A 7,485-nucleotide genomic window follows, 5' to 3' on the forward strand; every position below is an offset into this window, starting at 1 on the left:
CAGAGGGTGGAGGTCTGTGGCTACCCGGGGAGCTCAGAGGGTGGAGGTCTGTGGCTACCCGGGGAGCTCAGAGGGTGGAGGTCTGTGGCTACCCGGGGAGCTCAGAGGGTGGAGGTCTGTGGCTACCCGGGGAGCTCAGAGGGTGGAGGTCTGTGGCTACCCGGGGAGCTCAGAGGGTGGAGGTCTGTGGCTACCCGGGGAGCTCAGAGGGTGGAGGTCTGTGGCTACCCGGGGAGCTCAGAGGGTGGGTGACATCAATCAGATAGAGAACAAAAAGAGAGGGGTGAGAGGAAGAGAGTTGACATTGGGAGAGGTGGGGGTGGGTTGGGGGCTGGGGGGATCTGAAGATGTCAGCACTACCCAAAGTCAGAGGACAGCACTTTTCTTTCCATCAGCCAGCCATTCTGTCAGGTCCACCGGGACAGAACAGTGCCTGAGCCAGACCAGCCAGCCAGCCGGGCGCCCGGCCCACGATGAAGGCCATATATATTACATGGCCTGCCCACACAACACTTGTTCATCCCGACGGGGGGCGGCGGAGTCAGCATAAAAGTCAGCTACTGCGCGGAGACGTCAAGAGGAAGCAATTGGAAAGGTTACAGCCAACTGAGCCCGGATATCAAACAATGCCTTTCAGTCAGCGATGCAGAAAAAACACAACATGGCTGACAGATCCAAAGAAACGGAGAGTCCACACACCCACGAAAAACAAGATGGAATGCCAGGCTGCAACGCCCAGTCCACCTTTCAATGAAAGTGGAGCTTTGAAAAAGGCAACAATAGAGAGGGGTTAAAACGCTGATTCTATCAGTTAAGCTGAAATAACCTTGCCCTGATCCCCACTGACAATAGGAGCCTGCTAAGCACGATTAAACCCTGAAGAAAAGTCATGACGACGAGGCACGCCGGACATATCACCTTGCTAAAGTGAGGTAGTCCGCTCAACTGACCGAGAGCTAAATATAGGAGGGAAAATCCTAACGCCTCGCAGAGCAGAGAAAGGCACCCTCTGATGTCGTCTATCAGGGGACCAAACCCATCTGAGGTTACAGGAGGAGAAGAAGAAAGGAGAGCTTGGCTGCACACTTGACTTTCCGCTTCGTCAGCAGATTCCATTCCAGGAAGTCAATCGGCCCTCACCTCTCTCTCTCTCTCTCTCTCCTCTGGTCCATCCAGACAAGTTAATAGCCCTTATGGCTGGAAGTGGCCACGGGGTCCAGAGGGCTATCTCTAATGGAGCTCCACCAGCTGAGATGGAGCAGGGAGATCATCAATCCCTGTGTCAGTTCTCAAGGGGCTCCAGCTCGAGTGGACGATGAATATTTGACGAGCGATCTTCGACATGGAAATCAAACCCCGCCGCCGCGTGCGTGCCGTGGGATGGCCTCGCTCTCGCTGTCAGGAGCGAAGCCCCGTGACGGCTCCCCTGCCCTGAGGCACAGGCCCTTTTCCATATGAGGCTAATGGAATCAGCTGCGCCCGCTGGCAGCCTGGCTTCGGGGTCAATTGAGCAGAGGATAGCCCTCTCTGAGGAAGCAAACAGGAAGTCTATGATCCTACATGCTGCTGCCACATTATATACAGCCAGATTGAATCAGGCTCACAGCGTGACATTGCCATCGTTTCACAAATGTATCGCTGTTTCCTCTCACTTAAAATGTCATATTCCGTCTCTAGGTTTCCACTTCTAAAAGCCATTGCAGAACCGCAAAATTGAAGCAAGCCTACAGCATGGAATTTAAATCACCTCCGCAGGAGCAACGCTGCAAAAACACTATGGCGAGTTTTCTTTCTCACCCAATTGTTTTGTATCGGCCGGCACAATGCAATAAAGGCCACCGCCTTGGTGGGCGGTACAGCAAATAAAGGATCTGAAGTGTGGGAGCTAATAGCAGAGGTTGTCAGTGACACAGTGAGACAGCTGTGCAGTGCAGAACCTGATTCACTAATGTGCTCCATGTAACACTGTACTGTATGTCCTGACGGGGCAGTAAGGAGGGCTTTGTCGGAAAAACCCACCCGGTTTTCTCTTTCCTCCTCGTCTCTCCTCTCATTACACGTTATGTGATGACACGGACGGCTCTTCCTGCCGATCAGCGTTACCATACGTGCCGTGCGTTTATCAGACCAGTAAGGTGAGAGTGTTGACCCTCAGCTCTCCGCGTGAGTATCCCATACTGTACATTGTGATGGGAGAGCTCAAAACTGCCTTAGACGCAGCACTGGACCCTGCACTCTTCTCAAGGGCCTCCATCAGATTCCGCATACCCAAATATGTAAATATGTGCAGACACACGGACAGTTTATGTATCTATTTACTTGTATCGACAGAACGTCGATTTTTAACACCATTACTGATCTTATAATGTTGCCCTTACTCACTTTCAGTGTTCAGAAACTCTTTTCTTCTCATTAGTGTTTAGTGTTCTTACTTTTATTTATTTACTTGTATCCATCTCTGTGTCTATCTCTCTCTTTCAATCATGCAAAGCAATTGGAGTTGCCCTGTGTGTATGAATTGCGCGATATAAAATTACTTGACTTGACTTGACCAAAAACTCAGATGACTCATTATCTGTTAACAACACTGTTGTAAACAGTAATGAGTACAACACTGTTAATAATTCAGCGCTGGTCGTTGTAACGCGAGACAATACGGAAAAGAAAGAGGCCAGGAAGGCTGCGGTCAGTCCAACGCCTCGCACAGATTTGAGATAGCCAGATCCCTGCGAGAGTCCTGCGGTGCAGGTCAAAGATAAGACACAACCCCGAGCCAAAGCCCACACTTCCCTGGCCGCATCCACAAGGCCTGTGTCTAATTACACCAATGAGTGATAGGAGTCTAACAGCAGAACAGATAGGGCATACCGCACCGATAACACGGTGCTTATGGAGTTTTTCCTATCAGCATCAATTACAAACCAGACGGAGCAAGTCAAATTCAAAACACATTATGGGGACCAGATTCGATTTTCACTCTGAGTGACAGTTTTAAATTAAATGCAGTCTATAGCTGTTTGGGATGCATGCATCTGTATTATTCTAATGAAACATGGGGGGTAGGCCTACTGAGGAAAAACACATCATAACTGATATCGTCAGCATGTAAATGCAATTCACATTTCATCAGGCTGTCCTGCAGGGGGCAAAAAGGAGAGAGCAATACTGTCTCAGGCATTGTCATAATTTCATGGCACATTGGTCCGTCGCCCTTGTGTGGTAATCTGGTGTTCTTGTGGTTTCAAATAAATCAAAGTAAGCAGGTGTGGTAAATGGCGACACTGCCTCTCTGATGCAAGCAAGGGCTCCCTCTTGCACTGTATACCTGTCAGGTAGTATTATTTCCTACTGTTGACTCCTGACTTTCAACTTTTATTGGACACATACAGTAAATCAGCAAACAATGCGCTATATACTTACTGTGTAGGCTATATATTCCAATAATTGTTGCAACAGAGGAGATAAATGCAGCTATATTAATCAGCTCATTCAATTTTAGGTATAGATTTGCAGGGGAATTCCCTTTGCATTTTTATTTTATTTATTTATTTGTTGTCTTTGTCGCTCTCCAGGCCCCTATCCTTAAAGAGGACATGAAACATTTGATCATGTCACTAGTTCATTTGCATTTCACCTCAGTCAAGACAGGACACTGCTTTCAAGTCTGAAATGTATAGATTTGCTAGAAAGATGAACAACATTTCACCTTTTCACCAACTATGCTGCTATAGATGATGGCACTAGGTGTTGACTTGACTGTACAGTAGGCCTACAGTAGTATAAGGATTTTTAACGTTTTGATTAATCAAAACAACCACAATCCAAAACATCAGCATTCACTGTGAATTCAAAATCCTTGCTACCAACACTTAAATAGACTGTAGGCTACTGTAGCCTACTGGACCACTACATCATCTAGCAAATTCTAAAATTCTAGCAAATCTTCTCGTCTTGTCTCAAGACGCTTCTTGTCTGAGGTGAAATGCAAATGAACTAGAGTCACATCATCAAATGTTTCATGTCTTCTTTAAAACCCCTCTGATTCAGATTCAGTTACAGAAACATCTGCTGCTCTTTGGCCAGGGACCCTGTGAGTAGCTCTGGCATTTAGTTGAAGAGTCATCATGATTCATGACTGGAAATATTGCAAGAGAATACCACATATGTGTACATACAACGATATTACTTTAAAAGCTGAACACAAATTACAAATAGCCTACAAATTAAATTCGGCAAACATAAAATTAACTCGAGGCAATACAATAGAACAATAGGCCTAGGCCTACTAATAGTTAATGTGTTCAACAGAAAGACATGCAAGTCATTATCTCGCAATAAAGTCATATTAGACGCGGGTTTACCTGGCTTTACATACTGTATAGGTTATTAAATTGCGGTAATCTATTCCTAAACATCGAGTTTGCGAATCCGGACAGCATAATGCACAGACCTGACTCCACGTTAGCAGCCTGCGTGTCGTGTCCGTTGCAGCTTCCAAACTTTCTGTGCCGCTGATGCGCTGCGCTGCGCTCCGCTCTCCTCCTGCGTAGTGCGCCTCTCTCTATCTGCCTGCCTGCCTGCTGCTGGGAGACACGGCGCGCAAAGCGCCACACCCACTCTGTCACCCCCGAGGCGCACAGCCAATAACAGAAGCTTGACACAATACAAAAATACATAGCCCACATAATATTGTAAAGTGCCCAGAGTTAAAAAGAACAGAGGGGGAAAAGCACCTGGCCGAATGTGTCCTTATGAAAAATCACTATTGGGGTGTAGGGCATAACCCTGCATTCTAGGATACTATACATCACTTTATTAATGTGAGCATGATCCACTCTGTGAGATAAACCCACTGGGAAAAAGTCCATATACAGTAGGTGTATAATATGAATATTATAGTGATTTTTGCTATGGTGACTGACAGTGACAATAAATAGGCATGATAATTGATAAGTAATGTGCTGTGCACAAAGCACCTGTCATGGTTAACAAGTTGGGTTGCAAATGCCAGTCAGCCTGTCTGTCTCTCTGCCTCCAAATTGTCAAATAAAACTGACTTACTTCCATCCTCACCCTCCTATTACACACGTGGACACACACACGCACACGCACACGCACACGCACACGCACACGCACACGCACACGCACACACACACACACACACACACACACACACACACACACACACACACACACAACACACACACACACACACACACACACACACACACACATGCCTGGGAAAGTGACACTCAACCATAATGTAGCTACTTAAAACACACCCACACAGTCACTGCACAGTGAGTGAAAACACACACGCGCGCGCGCGCATTACAGTAAAATACATTTTCGACAGCGGAGGTGGAGCTGCCTGCCATTTTGTTCCTAGAGGAAATTGCTGTAATTAGAATTAGCAGAGTGGTAATAGATGTATGTCCAGCTGGGTTGAGCACAGCGCTCCGTCAGCCCACACACACTCTCGCCATCATGAACTGAACCAGTTGGGAATATTTGACATTGTTGTGAAACATGTCCTTCAGGCAGTGTGCTGGAGTCTGCTCAGTGTGCTGGAGTCTGCTCAGTGTGCTGGAGTCTGCTCAGTGTGCTGGAGTCTGCTCAGTGTGCTGGAGTCTGCTCAGAAAGTCATGAAAATTGTGACTAGACAGATTAAATCTATATGGAAAACGTCTCAAAAAGTCATGAAACCATTAAACATTAAGGCCCGGCCGTCTCAAATCCTTTCCAACTGGCCACATTACACCACATTCAGATTCAGCCCATCGGCCAATTGCTGATAAATTATAGAAGATAATAGCATTAGAGGCATTGGTGCTGAAGGTAAGTAATAGTTAGGCAAGATAAGAAGAGGCTCTGAACACACATTTCTAAATTGAGTATCCAATAAGTTCTTATTTCCTGGCAAAAAAAAGAGCTCCAAGAAGTAAGTTGGCAAATTTCCCCACCAATTACCTTCTCAATTCTCAATGTATTGATGGCTGTGGTTCTGTGGAGGTGAGTGTGAGGGCCAGGAGAGCTACAGCAATCAATCTAATGGTGGCCTCTCCACATGCAGGGCCCATCTGCAGCATGCGTCCAGGCTCCCTGTCTACCACCTGCTACTGCACCAATGCCCTGACCTGCTATAGGGACAGTGGGATGGAGGGGGCACAGGCGGCGATGGCACCAGGGCCGCCTGGCAGTGCGATGGAGGGGGTACAGGTGAGGCGATGGCACCAGGGCCGCCTGGCAGTGGGATGGAGGGGGCACAGGCGGCGATGGCACCAGGGCTGCATGGCAGTGGGATGGAGGGGGCACAGGTGAGGTGATGGCACCAGGGCCGCATGGCAGTGGGATGGAGGGGGCACAGGTGAGGCGATGGCACCAGGGCCGCCTGGCAGTGGGATGGAGGGGGCACAGGCGGCGATGGCACCAGGGCTGCATGGCAGTGGGATGGAGGGGGCACAGGTGAGGTGATGGCACCAGGGCCGCATGGCAGTGGGATGGAGGGGGCACAGGTGAGGCGATGGCACCAGGGCCGCATGGCAGTGGGATGGAGGGGGTACAGGTGAGGTGATGGCACCAGGGCCCTCTGGCAGTGGGATGGAGGGGGCACAGGTGAGGTGATGGCACCAGGGCCGCATGGCAGTGGGATGGAGGGGGCACAGGTGAGGTGATGGCACCAGGGCCGCATGGCAGTGGGATGGAGGGGGCACAGGTGAGGTGATGGCACCAGTGCCCTCTGGCAGTGGGATGGAGGGGGCACAGGTGAGGTGATGGCACCAGGGCCGCATGGCAGTGGGATGGAGGGGGCACAGGTGAGGTGATGGCACCAGGGCCGCCTGGCAGTGGGATGGAGGGGGCACAGGTGAGGCGATGGCACCAGGGCCGCATGGCAGTGGGATGGAGGGGGCACAGGTGAGGTGATGGCACCAGTGCCCTCTGGCAGTGGGATGGAGGGGGCACAGGTGAGGCGATAATAATAATAATGGCTTTAATTTATATAGCACACTTTAAAATGTAAAACAAATCTCAAGGTGCGTTACAGTAGTTAAAAGACAAAATAAAAACAAGCTAAAAACAGCTAAAAGCTCAGAGCTAAAAAAGCAGAGCGGAACAGGTGGGTTTTAAGGTTCGTTTTAAAAGCAGCGAGGGATTCAGAGGCCCGAACAGTTCCTGGGAGCTGGTTCCACAGGCGTGGCCCCAGAGTGGAGAAGGCTCGGTCACCCATTGTTGCCAGCTTGGTGCGGGGGACAACAAGCAGGTTGAGGGCGTCGGATCTGAGTGACCGGGAGGGGGGCTTGGGGGGGAGGAGTTCCTGAAGGTAGGTGGGACCAGTGTGGTTGACGGCCTTGTAGACCAGGAGGAGGAGTTTGAAGGTGATGCGTTGGTTGATGGGGAGCCAGTGGAGTGAGTGGAGGACAGGGGTGATGTGTTCTGACTTCCGGGTTCTGGTAAGAACCCGGGCGGCACAGTTCTGAACATATT

The sequence above is a fragment of the Poromitra crassiceps genome (assembly GCF_964638095.1).
Source record: "Poromitra crassiceps genome assembly, chromosome: 12".
NCBI lineage: Eukaryota > Metazoa > Chordata > Actinopteri > Beryciformes > Melamphaidae > Poromitra > Poromitra crassiceps.